The following is an 18,839-nucleotide window of genomic DNA, read 5'->3' on the forward strand; positions in this document are numbered from 1 at the left end:
CGTGATTGATCCAAACACAGTGGAGACACGCACCGAACAGCAACAGCAGAAAACGTGGCTGAAAATACAAAATTGCACTAAGGTGAGAAGCCATAGACTTAAAGAACTTTCAGTCCCAGTAAACTTAATAAACAATAAGCCTAAACATAGGTTTGTTAAATCCAGCAGGAGAAAAATCCTTGAGGTTGACGACCCACAACAATGGAGATGCATCGCCATTAACTAGAAGGCGTCTTATAAAGTAAGCGTGTGGTCCACCTTTGAATCCACCTTGTATTTCTAATTATTTACAATCTACACATAAGTAAAACCTGCCTCCCTTTGACAGGCGGTGCCAAATCCAAGATAGACGATTAAGTGAAACCGAACTGCATCACAAGCACACTTACAAGTAAGTAGTGAGTTCCTCATTTAGGGAATATCAAGAAATGCCCCCGTTCAGAAAAAAGATCAAACGGTTTTCTTTTAAATACAGGTATGAAAACTATTCTCCCTGAAAATTGAAGAAACCGAAGCGCTGGAACACAAAGGTACTCCTATGTTCACTATGGCGCTAAGCTCAGTTTTTACTAAATAGGAGTAGGAACTAAAAGAAGCTTTCTTTATTATCCACACCACTAGGTACCCAGGTAGCCCTGAGGAAAAACCCGCTAACTCACGGACCGGGTTTGGAAACGCGTCGGCTTTCCTAAAGGATCCATCCCATCTTCTCGCCAAAGGCGTTAAATATTTGTCCCAGGCTGTGGGACTTGAGTTTAATAAATAACAAGCATTTGCAATGCAATAGGTCTCGCATCAGGAAAGTTTGAGCTATTGATATTGTAAATGACTAATATTTTATTTATGTGTTGGTTTTGAAAATAGCGAAATTAATAGCTTTTCTCATTCACAATGCCAATAGTTTTAACTTTCGCAAATGTGACACCTATAGCATTTCTTATGCAATATGTGTTGTATTTACGTGACTTAAATGTATTGATATTACAAATAACAATGTCTTCATTTTTTTAATAATTAATACTTAAATAAAAGTTATTGTGATTTATAATGGCAATAGCTTTAACTCTTGTAAAAAAAGTTTGTGAATATTATGTTCAGTGTATTTTATTGTGATGAAAATCCAAGAACAGAAGTGAAATATTAACATCTTTTTGTGACATTTGTAATAAATTTTGAAACATTGAGAGAACATATTTGAACTAGTTGTTCTTGAATGGTTGCACAGATTGATGTTGTGGTGGCGACGAGTGATGCTGTGGCATTCAGTGATGCTGTGGTAGCGCATAGTGATGTGGTGCCCCGGAGTGATTCTGTGGTGGTGCTGAGTGATTCTGTGGTGGTGCTGAGTGATTCTGTGGTGGTGCTGAGTGATTCTGTGGTGGTGCTGAATGGTTCTGTGGTGGTGCTGAGTGGTTCTGTGGTGGTGCTGAGTGGTTCTGTGGTGGTGCTGAGTGATGCTGTGGTGGTGCTGAGCGATAGATAGAGTGAGGGAGGGCGATGGATAGATAGGAGGGCGATGGATAGAGGGAGGGCGATGGATAGATAGAGGGAGGGCGATGGATAGATAGAGGGAGGGCGATGGATAGATAGAGGGAGGGCGATGGATAGATAGAGGGAGGGCGATGGATAGATAGAGGGCATAGGGTACGGCCCCTAGAGTACCCTATTCCTGCTACCAGCAGCACACAGCATTGATGACACATGAGCTGTCCTGCAAAAAGTGTACATTTGTGGTCCCTGAGCACCCTTCAAACTAAGCTGCAGTCACTGTGAGAGTACCTGCTGCAAAGTAATGTGGGGGCCAGTGCAGGGGCTCGTATATGAGGTCTCAACTCCACATTGCAGTCATCCAATTGTATGATCTTCGGCCTAACAGCCTGTGCCCTACCAGCATCTTTGGGACAGATTATAGCACTCACTTTATTTGCTCATGTTCAAAGGTCAAGTTTTGAGTAAGATGCTCAGATCGGTCAGGAGATTATTTACAATCCTGCCGATAGTGCAGCCAACAGCACCCCTAATTAGTTGCATATATACACACTTTATATATTTTCCCAAGCCCTGGGCTGAGCGCTGCTGGGTTACAACACAATGTCTTCCTACAAAGTCCCAGGCCGAAGCCCCTAGCAACTAATCAGGGCCTTGGAAGAGGAACATAGGCTGTTGGCCTTTAGGATATAAATTGTCAGTATTAGCTATTTGAAGCTCCCTGTCTGCATCTATTTTATTAAATAGAGGTCGCGCTTCAACTAAAAAAAGCCTTGAGTCTTCCATAGATAGCGATGTTATGACGCCACGTCTTATACTTTTTATTGTGTGTTAAATCACTTTCGTAACACACTAGCAATAATGCACGGAGATAACCAGGCTGGACAGTGTGTGCTGGAGGCACACAGCCATTGATAAACCTACTCATCGAGACATCCACCTTCTTTTCAACCATTCCAATGTAAGCTTTTACGTGCCGGTTTTTTATCTGCCCATCTTCCCCCATGCGCAGCATTCACTGAAAAAATACAAAATGCTCACTCCTCTTGTTTACGTCTGCACAGTAAATTGTGAGCCATCCTCATAGCTGCCAAGGTTCCAGATTGCTATGTGTGACATTTTCAGAATTTTTGTGTAATTATGAGTGACATTTCAATAATTATGAGTGACACTGTCTTGCGAGCAAAAATCTAGCAATTTAGACGAGGGAATCATAAATATTAGAACTTAGACCCAATTGAGCAAGGGAAATTATGAAAATGTTACACATAGCAATCAAAAACCTTGGCAGCTATGTACATCTAGAAAGCAGGTCACATGGCTCCGCTAAGAATTAACACCAAAAGGAGCAAAGACCTGCGTTTAGGCTGTAGAACCACTGGAGCGAAGCTGTGCAATCAGTCCCACTGGCAAGACAACAGTTTAGTAGAGAACACAGCTCTTTACTGGAACATGCCCCACCAATGTAGAAGGGGTATTGATGGGTGCACATGAGGCATTCAGAGGTGTGGTGGACCTGAGCATCACAAGAGCCTGTCCTGATGTCCTGGCATAAATATCTCTAGTGTCACTCAGTGTGTCTGTGTGATCCTGCGAGTGACAAGTAACACACCAAGCATAAATACACCAGATGACACTTCTGGCAAAAATTGAAATGTGTTTTCTGTCCATGGGCAAGAAGTGAAAACATTGAAACGGCACAAAAGCAGCATTGTCTTAAGTCGGGTATTGTGTATGCCCTGTAATGCTGCTTGAAGCCCGGAGAACAGCAAGTGTCAAAAGTCCCCTGAATCCAACACCTCGCCTTCAGATTCAGGCACACACAGGTAAGTGCAAATGTAGTCTGTCTCGAGTGACAGTCAGTACGCACGCTGAAGAGTCTGTGAACTGATGGACTAAGGCTGTTTAGAGAGAGCCCAAATAATAAAAATAAATTAACCAGGCGAGGAGCTTCACTAAACTCCATGCCGCTCTCCCACACGCGACCTGGGCCTAGACCATAAAGCGGACTCAGGTCTGATGCCAGAAATTAATAAATCAGATGACTCCGGCCCCAACAGTCTGCACTTCAGTGATACCCTGCTGTTGAAGCCTCAGGAGAGCCTGCTACACACTTGGGGTTACAGTCAAGCAGGCTGATTATTTATTTATAAAGTTTTATATATATTTCAAAAATTATTTTTAAAATGTCACAGCAGTTTAATTAAGTGAGTGGCCCTGGGGTCCGGTGCGCTGCCTACTACTACTGCGAGTTTAGTTAACACTTACTTGCACAATTTACTAAACTAAGAGAACAGCGCGTACTCGGTATTAAACATAAACTGTAAATGTCATTTTAAACACAGACTCACTTACAGCATACATGCTTTACTGGTTCACCCTTCGCGGAGCTTCTCTTCCTGCTGCAGAGTACTTGTTAAACTAGTCCTACCAATGTAAACCTTTTACCCAAGTAGTATTAATTCGAGTCAAAATAGCAAAATAATAATACTGCCCCACAATGTGCAGTATTATGCCACGTAATTTGCGTTTCATGCAGCACAATCACTTTACTTCATAATGTGGCCCTCCATTGCTGCTTATTGGCCTAGAGTTGCTCTCTCTGCCTATAATGTTCCACTGAGCAAAAGCAGTCCGCAGACAACTACATAAAAGCCCAGGTTAAATGCATTTACTCAAAACACGCAAAGCTAAAATAAGATCCAAACGCTCGATTAACCTTAAGCAAAATTAAAGCACTGCCCACTTCTACTCCTGTCGAGCGACGTTATGCCACAGATAAAGTATGTTTTCTTGCAGTGCTGTGCAGCAGAGCACACACAAGCTCCACCGATGCCGGCAAACATATTACTGACTGGCTCGTGCCCTAATTAAAGCGCGGCTGCATCATGAACAATAAATACGCCGTAAGGGACTTCATCATGTAGTGTACAGTGTGAGTTTGGCAACACAGTGCTACTACACAGTGCTACTAAAGTGGCAGGCAGGTTGCATGGCCAAGTAACTTACTGTCTCAGTTGTGCACTAGTTCGGCAGCATGCACCCGGGGATAGTGACTCCTCCACTGGTGTTTGAGCAAGTTCTGTCCGTAGGTGAGCCGCACCACCGTCGCACTCTGCCGCGCCTGAGGCCTGAGCCTCTCAGGCACCATGCTGATGCTGTCGATGAGACAGTATAGCCCAGAGCTGACTTTCGCCGGCTGGTCCGCCCACTGCTGCAGCCAGCCTCAGGTGCGGGCACAGGCAATCGATTTGCGGCCCCTCTCGGCCGCGGCTGGCAGCCTGCCATCAGTAGCTGCTTCCCAGAGAGACAGGAGATTGGGAACGCGCGCGCGGCCGGCTCCGATCGCTTTTCTGAGCGTGCGCATGACATCTCCTGTCTCCTGGGAAGCATGGCCGGTGACTATAGTATCGCGCCTGCGCGATGGCATATGGCTTCGCCATATGCATCGCAGGCGCGAGACCTAAAAAAGCCTATGGTGACCCCAGTCCTAAATAGCTAAAAGAAATTCAGCCAATTGGACTGTGTTAAAATTCTCTGGTGTACCCCATCAAATTGTTTTTCTTTACATTGTTTAAAATAAGCATGTTTTACGTTACATTTGAAATTATGTTTTGATTTGTGTATAATTGTTTTTCAATGAATGACAGTAACATTTTCTGTTAAAGTTTGTGTTTAAATCTCGCATCTGTTTAATCAAAAATATTGTGAAAAGATTAAATAAATCATGGAAGCTTTACGATTAGTCAGAAGCTTCTGATCCGCTGTGAAATAAAAAAACAGCATCAAACCCGAGACCAGGCACCTTGCATTTTTTATAACGTTCACAGTCCAGCCTGGCCCCGTAGGACAAAACCCCTCACTTGATACAGTTGATTTAGGCCTGGCATGTGACGCACATCATGTTGTGGTGGGGTGTTATGATCATTAAACGGTAACTACCCAAAATATTGAGTTAAAAATATCGACTTACATACATATCGACTTCAAAATATAGAATTGACAAAATATCGAATGGACAGAATACAGTCAACAAAAATATCGAATTTAAGGTAAGTAATTTAATATCGATTTTTATAAAAATAGAAAGTCAAAATATCGAAGTATATAATATAGGTATTAAATATCGAATTTTTTAAAGTGTTTTATATGTTAGTATATGTGTGAAAAGTGTAAATTTTTTTGTAATTCATTTTAAATTATGAATTTTGTGTTATTTAATTTTTGTGTAATTTAATTCTGTAGCGGGTTGTGGGTTTATAGGGGAAAAGGGTTGGAAGTAATTTATTTATAATTAAATAAAATATAAATTTATAGAAATTATTAATTATTTTTAATTTAATTTTGCGTTTTAGTTCAGTAGCGGGTTGTGGGTTTATAGGGGAATAGGGTGAGAAGTAATTTAATTGTAATTATTTAAATATTTTTATTTATTGGTATTTATTTTGAATTAATAGTTAATTAATTTGTAATTGGCAATTAATTAATTTTTAATTGGTAATTATTTTTTATTAATTGATTAATTGATAATTATGTGAATGTTATTAATTTATTTTCTGTAGCGGGTTGTGGGTTTATAGGGGAATAGGGTGGGAAGTTACTTAATTGTGATTAATTAAATATTTTAGTGTATTTATTGGTATTTTTTTTTAATTAATTGGAAATTAATTTTTAATTGTTAATTAATTAATTGTTACTTGGTAATTACTTTGTATTAATAGGAATGAATTTTAATAATTAATATTTATTTGTATTTTTAGTTGATTAATTATTATATTATATTAAATTGGTAATTACTTTTAATAAATTTTTTATTGGTATTGATATTTAATTTCTTTTTATTAATATATAAATATTTACTTTCCCTACTGTTAAGCTCACTAGAGTGGGAATAGTAATTTTTACCCCTACGCTATCCGACGCTTTCCCTACTGTTGCACTATCTGGAGTGGGAATAGTAATTTTTACCCTTACGTTATCCAACGCTTTCCGTACTGTTGCACTCTCTGGAGTGGGAATAGTAATTTTTACCCTCCAGCTATCCAACGCTTTCCCTACTGTTGCACTCTCTGGAGTGGGAACAGTAAATTTTACCCCTACGCTGTCCAATGTTTTCCTTACTGTTGCACTCTCTGGAGTGGGAATAGTAATTTTTACCCCAACGCTATCCAACGTTTTCCCAACTGTTGCACTCACTGGAGTGGGAATAGTAATTTTTACCCCTACGCTATCCGATGCTTTCTTTACTGGGTTCGGTCGCATTCGTATACTTCACAATGCAGGCATGCATTCTGATGCAAAATGCATGCCTGCTTTGAGAAAAGCAGGGGTGAAGTTCATCCCTGCACCCTGTGGCCGGCACCCCAAGGTGCCTGCCACTGGGTGCTGCGATCCACAGAGGAGCACCATTCGGCAGTCTTGCACCTATGGGGGCCCTGCTGGGGGCCCCCAAAGACAGTTTCCAACTGCCTTTTTGTGCCGGACAGACAAAAACGAAAAAGCAGTGAAAAACTCCGTCGTAGGCCATCCAGAAATCGGAGTTGGATTCCATTCCGACCTAGCCCATCGGAATGGCTCAGTCGGAATGGAATCTGGCCGGCACTGACCGATTCGGAATCGGCCCCTAAATTATGACCATTGATATTACTAACTTCAATATTATGAAAATCCATATTTATTACTTGAATTTCGATATTCTACACCACTATATTTTTGAAATTTGATATTCTGACCATTCTATATAAAAAACTCGATATTCTGTCTAAGTCGATATTTGTTTTCTCGATATTGTGACTGTTCACCATGCAGCACCAGTGGTAAGGGAAATGCAGGGGTGCGGCGCATTCTTGTAAATATGGTGCATCCCTGCATTTTGAAACTAATGGACTGTGACATTACCAATTTTGGTGTAAAACCACGCTCTGCCAGTTTCTAGGAAATATGGCCCCCAGAGCCTTGCGTTCTATCGTCCCCAGCACATTGTGAGTTTGCGTCACATTCGACATACACATTACCCAGTAGTGCTCAACCCCCCCAACTTCACAAACCCAGGTTCTACTCACTCTATTTGGCAAAGTCATGACCCCACTACACACCCCTTCTGGTCCCTCTCCTAAAAGTGTGTTTTTGCATGGTCCCTGCTGACGTCAGGCTCTCCAGAAGATGCTTGAGGCCTGCTGCCAAGTGTTGGCATTCTGAGGTGCAATGGCCAGAATTTGGAACGCTCCCCCCCCCTAACATTAGAACAATTTTGTCAATCTCTGCTTTAAAAAATGAAGCCAAGTCTTTATACATGAGTAAATATATCCCATAATCGCAGCAGACTCGCCACTAACATTGTTCCACAACGATCATATGCATGCTATCTCTAATCAATGATTGACCTCTGTGGGGTATTGTACATATGTTTATTAAGCGGTAATGTTTTTCGCAAAATCATTGTACAACTACTAATGTCTGTTTAAATGTGAAGCGCTCTGATACCCCACTCCGGGTCATGTTCACGCTAGAAAACGCTAAATAAATAAATAATTAAATATTTTGGTGTTGCACCACCTAGTCTTCTGGGCTATTCCTGGTGGAAACTCACATCTCCAGGGACACTGGAATTATGCAGCACAGGAGGACCAAATTATTCGGCAGATTTGAACAAATTATTCAGCAAGAAAAGCCAAATTATGCAGCATTATGCTGCATCTTTTGGGATAGTATTACTTCATTATTTTGTCATTTGTACACCTGGTAATAGTGTCTGGGAATAGAGCTCAATGTATTTGTAACAATCTAACACCAAAATACACCAACAAGTAACTTAAAGATGACCAGTCAAACTCTGCGAACATCGCTCAGGTACACGGGGACACAAGTCGACCTACTTTTTGTAACTTTTGATCCGCCTGAGCTAGAAACAAATGTTGTTTTTGTTAAAATCTGAACATTATGTAGCAGATGATGAATTTTGTAACAAATGCAGCAAATACACAATTATGCAAAAATCCCACCGGCTGCAGAATTGCATAATTCCAATGGTCATGCACATATCTCAATCTTGTCCGGGCGACATTCAAGCTATCCGGGCTGATGAGGGCTGTTAGCCCAAAACTGGTCCTAGGATGTTTGTTTCCGGTCCAGGGAAGACCTGGCTTGGAAGTTCGGGCTGGACTTTTCCCATGAGGCACAGGGTCATGAATGATTTGCATATAGCTGGGTCTGAACTGAGGTGGCAAAGTGAGCTAAAGAATGATGATAGATTCAACTCAGATCTGTAAGTGGGGGTGAGTGTCTGAAAATTTCCAGCACTTCCTCCATCATCTCCTTGTATTTGCTTCGTTTGTCCTAAGTTGGCAGGGTATGCCCAGACATGGGTCCCTTGCTCCCTTTGCCACTGGATTCAAGCTAGCCTGGTTGATGAAGGGTGTTACCCAGAAACCGGTCCAAGTATGCTTGTTTCCGGTCCAGTGAAGACCTTCCGTAATTCGGTCACAGGGACTTCAGATTGGAGTAGGTATCCAGATCCGTACTCCTCCCAATCTTCTAATAGATCAATGGAGATTAGTCCCCGTAATGCGGGAAAACATTCACGAGTTTATGTAATTCACAAACCACGGTGTTCTGAGGTACAGGCATGTCTGGCAGGGTAATCCCCACAGAACGATTGTGTTCTTAGGGATACCCTCCTGGCGGACACCAGTTTGAGTTTGTGAATTACATAAACTCGTGAATGTTTTCCCGCATTACGGGGACTAATCTCCACTGATCGATTAGAAGATTGGGAGAAGTACGGATCTGGATGACCTACTCCAATCTGAAGGCCCTGTGACCGAATTACGGAAGGGCGGACAGTGGCTCTGATCGCGACAGTCCTGACGAAGACCGGGGTGACCTCTTTAGGCACAATCCAAGTGGTCAAAACATGTTGACTCGAGCAGTGGTAGGAGGGAAGTCTTGAGGAACCTCATTTTCTCATTAAGACATTTCCCATCCTTTTCTTACTTTTTAATCCTGGTAGGGGTACCTAACTGTGTCTAATAAGGTAATTCTTTCTATTGGCACCCTTAATCAGTTTTAATCACATCCTCATACTGCACTTTTTTGTCGCACTATCAGTTTCACCACAGGGTGTTTGTTAGACGGGGACCCGGAGGGTCGGCCGAGGACAGGGGGAGAGGCCTCCGGTGAGGGCCGTCTCCAGCGATCGTACAGACAAGTAACTTCCCCCCCACAGATGGACACCACACAAGGATGAGGTCAACACTCTTTATATACGATTCTTGAAGTAGGTTATCAGCGATACAGGGAGGTCAGGACACGAGGGTCCTCTTAATTCTAGTCTCTGAGGGGGGAAGGGTAGCGGGACAGTCTTGGTACCGGACTGGTACGGGGTGGCGAGATGGGTAGCTCACAATCCTCGAGCTCGGAGTTCTGGAAGGTCGGGCCGCGGCAGCGCCAGCAGGCTAGGAAGATAAGTCTCACTTGAGAAGGGCAGCAGCGTCAGCAGGCAAGGACGATGGTTCACACAAGGATGGGCCGCGGCAGCGCCAGCAGGTCCCGATGAAGGTGTAGGTTGCAGAGGGCCGCGGCAGCGCCAGCAGGCAGGAACGATGGTTCACGAGGATGGGCCGCGGCAGCGCCAGCAGGTCCCGACGAAGGTGTAGGTTGCAGAGGGCCGCGGCAGCGCCAGCAGGCAGGATCGATGATTCACAAGGCAGGGCTGCGGCAGCGCCAGCAGTCCATCAAGGATGAGTTCTTCAAGGTGTCTCTCGACTCCAGGATACAACTGCCTTCCTGCTCTGGAGCTGCCCCAGTTATAGGTCTGGCCTCCTTTGATGTCCGGACCCTCGCTCTTGGAGGTCGGGAGGTCCGGGATGAGGGAGTCCAGACACCCAGCAGGGGGGTGGAGCCAGCGCCCGGGGGGGCTGGGGGCGATTGGCACCTGGCGGAGGAGAGCCATCGACACTCCTTTCTCCCATTGACCTGCCAAGTGGTCCGTTCACCTCCTGGGTGGATGGAGGTGCCTCGATGTCGGGGCCAGGCCAGGCCCAGGGTTGGGGTCGAGCTGAGGCCATGCGGCCTCGTGGTGCAGTGTTCAAGATGGCGGCTGGGCCGGGGCAATGCTGCTGATGGTGGCCCGGGCCGGCCGATGTCGTGGTGTTCGGGAGCAGGCGTCCCGTTGGGGACGGGTTGCGGGTTGCTTCTGTGGGTTGCCGGGGTGGTTCTTCTGGTGACACCGGGAGAGCCGGTGTTCGGGTCTTGTTATGCGGGGAGGGAGCGACCCCTTCACGAGGCCTGTCCAACATGCGTCCCCCCCAGCTGAAGGCAGGGAGAGTCACCCATCTTCTTGGGTACTCTCCTCGCCGAGGCGGAAAAAGCGTGACAGGCCGTCCGCGTTGGCGTGGTCTTGGCCAGGGCGATGCGCCACAGTGAAGTCCATCCCCTGCAAGGAGATGGACCATCTCAACAGTTTTGGGTTCTCCCCCCGCATCTGCATCAGCCATTGCAGGGGTCTATGGTCTGTTTGTACCCTGAAATGGGTACCGAAGAGGTAGGGCCGGAGCTTCTTGAGGGCCCATACTACTGCGAAGGCCTCCCGCTCGATGGTGCTCCAGCGCTGCTCTCGGGCCAGCAGGCGTCGGCTGATGAAGGCCACTGGTTGATCGACTCCCTCGGCGTTGAGTTGAGAGAGTACTGCCCCAATGCCATGATCTGAGGCGTCCGTCTGGACGATGAATTCCCGGCTGTAGTCGGGGGCCTGGAGCACGGGGGCGGTGCACATGGCGGCCTTCAACTTCTCGAAGGCCGCTTGACAGTCCGGAGTCCAGTTGACGGTCTTGGGGTTTTTCTTAGAGGTGAGTTCTGTGAGGGGCCCCACAATGCTGCCATAGTCCTTTACAAACCGCCGGTAGTATCCGGTGAGCCCTAGGAAGGCTCGGACCTCGGTTTGGGTGACAGGAGGTTGCCAGGACTGGATGGCAGCGATCTTGAGCTGAAGGGGGGCCACCAGACCGCTCCCCACTTGGTGTCCGAGATAGGTCACGTACCCCTGGCCAATCTGACATTTGCTGGCTTTGATGGTGAGGCCGGCCTGCAGGAGGGCGTGCAGGACTTCTCAGAGGTGGTGAAGGTGGTCTGCCCAGTGACGACTGTACACAGCGATATCGTCCAGGTAGGCGGCGCTGAATTCTTCGAGGCCCGCCAATACCTGGTTCACGAGTCGTTGGAAAGTAGCAGGAGCGTTTTTCATGCCGAATGGCATCACTTTGAAGTGGTAGTGGCCATCCGGGGTGGAGAAGGCGGATCGTTCTTGGGCCCTGGGGGTGAGGCCGATCTGCCAGTAGCCTGCTGTTAGATCGAAGAAGCTCAGATAGCGGGAAGCCCCCATGCGGTCAACCAGCTCATCCGCCCGGGGGATGGGGTGAGCGTCGGTTCGGGTAACAGCGTTCAGGCCCCGATAGTCTACACAGAACCGGAGCTCGGGGACGACACCCGGGGCGGCCGCCTTGGGGACCAGTACGACTGGGCTGGCCCAGGGGCTGTCGGATGGCTCGATCACTCCTAGAGCCAGCATTTTGGAGACTTCGTCCTGGATGCAGGTGCGCACCCGATCTGGCACTCGGTACGCCCTGCGTCGAATAGGTGGACTATCCCCAGTGTCCACGTCGTGAAGGCACCAGGGGGTGACCCCTGGGGTGAGGGAGAACAGATTCGCAAATTGCAGCAGGAGAGCCCGGCAGTCTTGGCGTTGTTCCGGGGACAAGGCCTCGGAGAGTCTGACCCCTTCCACGGAGCCATCTTTTTCACGGGTCCTCAGTAGGTCAGGGAGGGGCTCGGAGTCTACTTCCATCCCACTATCTGTTGCCATTAGTAGGCTGAGCTCTGAGCTCCGAGCGTACGAAGTGGGGTTTGAGTGTGTTGGAGTGGAGGACTCGGAGTGGGTTCCGGGGGGACTCCATGTCTATTAGGTAGGTGACAGGGCCCTTGCGCTCTATCACCTTGAAGGGTCCTGTCCATTTGTCCTGCAGGGCACAAGGTTCGACTGGAGACATCACCCATACTTGCTGGCCTGGTTCGAACTTGATGGAGGAGGCATGTTGATCGCACCATTTCTTCATGTCCTCCTGACTGGCCTCCAGGTTGGCTTTGGCGAGTTCCCTGAATCGCCGGGTCTGGTTGCGGAGGGTCAGGAGATACTTGTACACGTCCGGAGGGGTCTTCTGGGGGGCCATCTCCCAGCCTTATTTGACCAGGCTGAGGGGGCCCCGGACGGGGTGTCCGTACAGGAGCTCGAAGGGGCTGAAGCCGAGGGATTTCTGGGGAACTTCTCGATAGGCGAAGAGGAGGCACGGGAGCAGCACGTCCCATTGGCGACGTAGGGGTTCTTCCAGGCCCATGATCATTCCCTTGAGAGTACGGTTAAACCGCTCGACCAGTCCGTTTCCTTGGGGGTGATAAGGGGTCGTGAACCGGTAGGTGACCCCGCACTGCTGCCAGAGAGACCTCATGTATTTTGAGATAAAGTTCGTGCCCCTGTCGCTGACGACCTCCCGGGGGAAGCCTACTCGAGAGAAGATCCCCATCAGGGCTCGGCCCACCACGGGTGCTGTCACTGTCCGAAGAGGAATGGCCTCGGGATACCGGGTGGCGTGGTCCACCAGGACTAGGATGAACCGGTGCCCCTGGGCCGTTCGGGGGTCTAGGGGCCCCACGATGTCTATTCCCACCCGTTCGAACGGGGTGGTGTCGACGGGAAAGGGTTGCAAGGGTGCTTTGATCTTTCGGCCGCTCTTCCCGCTGGCCTGGCAGGTGGGGCAGGCCCGGCAGTGGTTGGAGACATCATTTCGCATTTTGGGCCAGTAAAAGTGTATTACCAGGCGGTTGTATGTTTTGTCTTGTCCCAAGTGTCCAGCAAGGGGGACATCGTGCGCTAAGTTCAAAAGGAAGTCTCTGAAGCGGAGGGGCAGCACCAGCACTCGACTGGCCCCCAGCTCAGCAATTCTTTACTCGCTGTAGAGCAGGTCATTGTCCCAATAAATCCAGTGGGCCCCTGCGGTGTCTCCTGCGCTCTGGGCGAGGGCTTGCTGCCTGAGTCCCTCGAGGGAGGGACAGGTCTTCTGTTCTTGTCGGAATTGTTCCTGGGTGGGACCACCCTCTTGACGCCACTGGGCCAGTTCGGGAAGGTCCTGGAGTTGCACGGGCCCTTCTCCGTTTTGTTCTGGGGGATTGGCACTTGGGGCGTCTCCCTCTGGGACGATCGGGGGAGGAGGTTCTGGCTATTCGGGTTCTTCGGGACTGGAGATGGCGCGGGCGGCCATGGACCGGGTCGTTATGCAGGCCCATTCAGGGAGGCCCAACATCCCCAGGTGCTCTCTTCTTTCAACGGTTGCCCAGGGGGAACTTTCGAGGTCGTTCCCCAGGAGGCAGTCCACTGGGGCATCATCGCGGACAGTCACCTTCAGCATTCCGGACACTCCTCCCCACTCGAAGGAGACGCAGGCCATCCGACACAGGCTTTCTGAGTTGTCGGCTGATCGGACGGGGCAAAGGACGTTTGGCAGGATCTGCTCCGGGGTTACCAGATGACAGCGGACTGCTGTCACACTTGCCCCGGTGTCGCGTAGGGCTTCGGCCTTGCGTCCATTTATGTTTACCCACTGGCTGTATTTTCTCGTATTGGCGGGTAGGGGAGCCCGCGGAATCATGTCTCTTTCCCCTAGGCAGACCAGGGACATGGCGGCTGGTTCCCACTCGGGCTGTTCCTGTTCGTATTCTTCATAATCCTCTGGGGCTTGCTCTTCTCCCAGGGCGGCGGCAGCGACCTGGCGGGGTATAGGATTCTGGTTCTTTGGGCAATTAGGGTCGTTGGCATAGTGGCCGGTCCGCTGGCACCGGTGGCAAGTAACGTTGGCTCGGAACCCAGGACGCATCGGGGGGTTTCCCCTGCCGGCCGGGGGCGGGGTGTTGCTGGCGGGAGCCGCCGGGACGGCGTCTCTGCCCCGACCCTGGCCTCCTCCTCCTCGGGGGCGATGAGGACCTTGGTTGGTTCGATTTGGCTCGCTGGGGCCGCTTCGGGCAACTCGAGTGCTTTCCCAACGGTCAGCTTCGGCGGCGAGCTGCCGAGGTTCAGTCAGTTTACTGTCGAGGAGGTGCTGCCTGAGCTCGACGAAGCAATTGTTGGAGAGGTGCTCCCACACAATGAGGTTAAAGAGTTGTTCGTAGGTGGTTACCTGGCTGCCCTTGATCCACCCCTTGAATGCTCTGCTGAAAAAGTTCACGTACTCCACCCAAGTTGTACCCGGGATCCGTTTGCAGTCGCGGAACCGCTGGCGGTACATCTCGGGCGTGAGTCCGTATCGAGTGAGGAGGGCTGCCTTCATGTGGTCGTAGGACGTCATCTGATGGTCCGGCAGTTGCAGCAGGGCGTCGCGCCCTTCGTTGATGAACCTCCCCCATAACCCGGCTCCCCAGTCACTTCGGGAAATCCGGTGGGAGGTCATGGCTATCTCGTAGGCTTTGAACCATTGCTGGATATCGTCGTTCCGATAATATTCTCTGACGACATCCTTGGGGATGTGGACTTTAGGGTCTGTAGTGCCAGGAGTGTTTGGGCGCTCGGGCACCCCGAGGTCTTTATTCTGTTTCCGAAGCTCTATTTCTGCTAGATTGCGCTCATGTTCGTAGGCCAGTTTTTTCTCTTCTAACTCTCTCTGTTTTTGCTTCTCTTCCCGCTCCTCTCGGAGCCGCAAGTGTTCCAATGTTATCTTTTGTTCCGCCAATTTCAGTTCTCCGTCCAACCGAAGTCGTGCCAGCTCTAATTCATGGAGTCTGCTTTTCTCTCGTTCTCGGATCTCCTCCGGGGAGAGATCCGATCTCCTTCCTTCTGTCGGAGTGGTGCTCGTTTCTGGCGCCTCGAGGTTTTGGTCTTGGGGTACGGCCGTACCCGTCTCCGCCCAAGATTCGAAGGCCTTTTTGAAGTCGTCTTTCGTGCTCAGTCCTGTGGTAGCAATGCCTAGTTCTATGCAGAACTGCTTTAGTTCTCTGTGGTTATACTCTTCTAATTTCTCCATCTGGAATTTTTCCGTGGATCCGCTCTCTTTGGTTGTCATTGTGGTTGAGTCGTGAGGTGAGTTACTCTCTGTACGATTACGCGTTGGTTCGGATCGCGCCGCTGGCCACCAATGTTAGACGGGGACCCGGAGGGTCGGCCGAGGACAGGGGGAGAGGCCTCCGGTGAGGGCCGTCTCCAGCGATCGTACAGACAAGTAACTTCCCCCCCACAGATGGACACCACACAAGGATGAGGTCAACACTCTTTATATACGATTCTTGAAGTAGGTTATCAGCGATACAGTGAGGTCAGGACACGAGGGTCCTCTTAATTCTAGTTTCTGAGGGGGAAAGGGTAGCGGGACAGTCTTGGTACCGGACTGGTACGGGGTGGAGAGATGGGTAGCTCACAATCCTCGAGCTCGGAGTTCTGGAAGGTCGGGCCGCGGCAGCGCCAGCAGGCTAGGAAGATAAGTCTCACTTGAGAAGGGCCGCGGCAGCGCCAGCAGGCAAGGACGATGGTTCACAAAAGGATGGGCCGCGGCAGCGCCAGCAGGTCCCGACGAAGGTGAAGGTTACAGAGGGCCGCAGCAGCGCCAGCAGGCAGGAACGATGGTTCACGAGGATGGGCCGCGGCAGCGCCAGTAGGTCCCGACGAAGGTGTAGGTTGCAGAGGGCCGCGGCAGCGCCAGCAGGCAGGATCGATGATTCACAAGGCAGGGCTGCGGCAGCGCCAGCAGTCCGTCAAGGATGAGTTCTTCAAGGTGTCTCTCGACTCCAGGATACAACTGCCTTCCTGCTCTGGAGCTGCCCCAGTTATAGGTCTGGCCTCCTTTGATGTCCGGACCCTCGCTCTTGGAGGTCGGGAGGTCCGGGATGAGGGAGTCCAGACACCCAGCAGGGGGGTGGAGCCAGCGCCCGGGGGGGCTGGGGGCGATCGGCACCTGGCGGGGGAGAGCCATCGACACTCCTTTCTCCCATTGACCTGCCAAGTGGTCCGTTCACCTCCTGGGTGGATGGAGGTGCCTCGATATCGGGGCCTGGCCAGGCCCAGGGTTGGGGTCGAGCTGAGGCCACGCGGCCTCGTGGTGCAGTGTTCAAGATGGCGGCTGGGCCGGGGCAATGCTGCTGATGGTGGCCCGGGCTGGCCGATGTCGTGGTGTTCGGGAGCAGGCGTCCCGTTGGGGACGGGTTGCAGGTTGCTTCTGTGGGTTGCCGGGGTGGTTCTTCTGGTGACACCGGGAGAGCCGGTGTTCGGGTCTTGTTATGCGGGGAGGGAGCGACCCCTTCATGAGGCCTGTCCAACAGTGTTCACTGCACGTTCTGCATCTTATGTGTGTTACTCGTTGTACGTATTGACATATTTGGTTGTACGTCTTGTTGTGTGGAATGTATTATTTTTTTCCCCCTCCCTAATGCTCCGCCCTGGATGTGGCTACACCAGGGCGTTTGTAGCAGGCCCTATGATGAAGCATGTCACATGCCTTGGTATGTGATTGAGGGCAGTTTTTCCAAATTGGGACATTTTCCTTGGTTGTGTCTTTTTTGTGTACTCTACATACCCCTTTTGTGTGAACATACCACCTCCATAGCTCTTGAGGTCACTTTAGACCGGTACAAGAAACAGGAGCGGAAGTGAGGAGGAGGAGGTGAGGACAGGGCACTGCCAAATAGGGAGAGTTTGTGGTCAGATAGCATATGCTGTTTGAATAGCACTTAATGTTGCAGAACACTTTAAAGCACTATATGGACCAAGAGCGTAAGCGAGGATAGAAATATGGAAGGAGTGTAAGAAGCATTATGAAAGCAGACAGAAAGTGTCACAAGATGTGTTGGTATCTAGGTCACTTGCATAAAGCTTAACCGTGAAACATTCCGGTGCACATCCTGGGAGAGTCCCTCCATTATGTCCCAGTATATGAAGTGCAAAAATAGCATTGCACCCCAGTGCAATGCTGGAGATGGTGTGTGAGGGAAAAATTAGTGTAGAAGTCTTACGTGGAGTGGTGTGGCTCACTGGTTAGAGGCGGCAGGAAACCTCCGGGTAACAGTGCGCTTTACAAGCTCAAACATAGTAATAATACTTTAAAGGAAGTGGGCAGGACTCATCACAGCTGCATTGCATCATGGGAGCACTTTTTCCCTTTTTGTTTGGTCTATCATTAGTCAAGGTCTTTTGATTTTAGTAAAATGTTTTATAGAACGTACCTACTTATAGAAACTTCCAGCCAGTCCTTGTCATCCATTGCTGTGTTGAGTGTCAGGCACATTTTTATTCTGCCCACTCCCACTGCAGCATATAACATGGGGTAATGGGCTAGCCCACTTCAGCCATTGGGTACATTGACTGTGAGTGACAGCATTCTACATTGTCACGAGGAGCAAACCCACATACATAAGGGTTCCCTTCGCTGCCAGCAACTAATCTCACAATTAGGGCTTTTTGATACCAAAAATATTAATCACATTTGCCATCTTTTTTTTATTTTTATTGGTGAGTGCCCCGCAACTCCCCCAACAACAAAGTTGAACAAAAAACATGACAAACAAAAGAAGCATTGACAAAGTCAAAAAGTTGACAGGTAAAGCTAATCCTATTGAATTACCCAATGTTTGCTTAAACCAGTCTCAGCCAAACACCTGCTTCTATATGCATTGAGTTTTAGCACATTTCCAATTCATTTTCAGCACTCAAACGGGTCACCTGGAAGTGTGCAAGGAGGAGGCGTGCATGCTGTACTTTGCTTTAATACCATTTCTATATACCATGTCCACTCCCTGTGGCTCCTAACTTCAGACTCTGGCGGGACTCCAGACTTGTTCTTCCTATATGTTGGCCACACCCCTCATGAAGTCTTCTTCTACACTAACTCTTTCATTCCCGGAGAGCGCGTGTCATGTGTTTGTCACTTCTTAATACTCTCTCCAATTGTGCAGCATGCAGTGAACGGTCATCTGTGCTGAAAGGGCCTTTTCAAATGGTTCATAATCCCGTCTGACCAGCAAGATGTCCCCTACATCGCCCAACCCACTCAACACATCGTTCTTCCTAAAATAATAAATAGTGATCGTGCCAGACACCAGACAGAGCTCAGGAGCCTGAGAGAAGAGAGCGTCTGTCTCGGACAGAGGGCGCTGAACAGTTCTCTATATCTTTCTATGGATTTGTTATCCAGCTGCTGAACAGTTCTCTCTAGAGGTCTTTTTGGCGATGGTATCTGAGTGCTGAGCAGGTCTCTCTATAGCTCTCATTAAAGATGGTATTGAATGCTGAACAATTCTCTTTATAGCTCCCTATTGAGATGATGTCT

The sequence above is a fragment of the Lissotriton vulgaris genome, chromosome 2_2 (assembly GCF_964263255.1).
Source record: "Lissotriton vulgaris chromosome 2_2, aLisVul1.2, whole genome shotgun sequence".
Lineage (NCBI taxonomy): Eukaryota > Metazoa > Chordata > Amphibia > Caudata > Salamandridae > Lissotriton > Lissotriton vulgaris.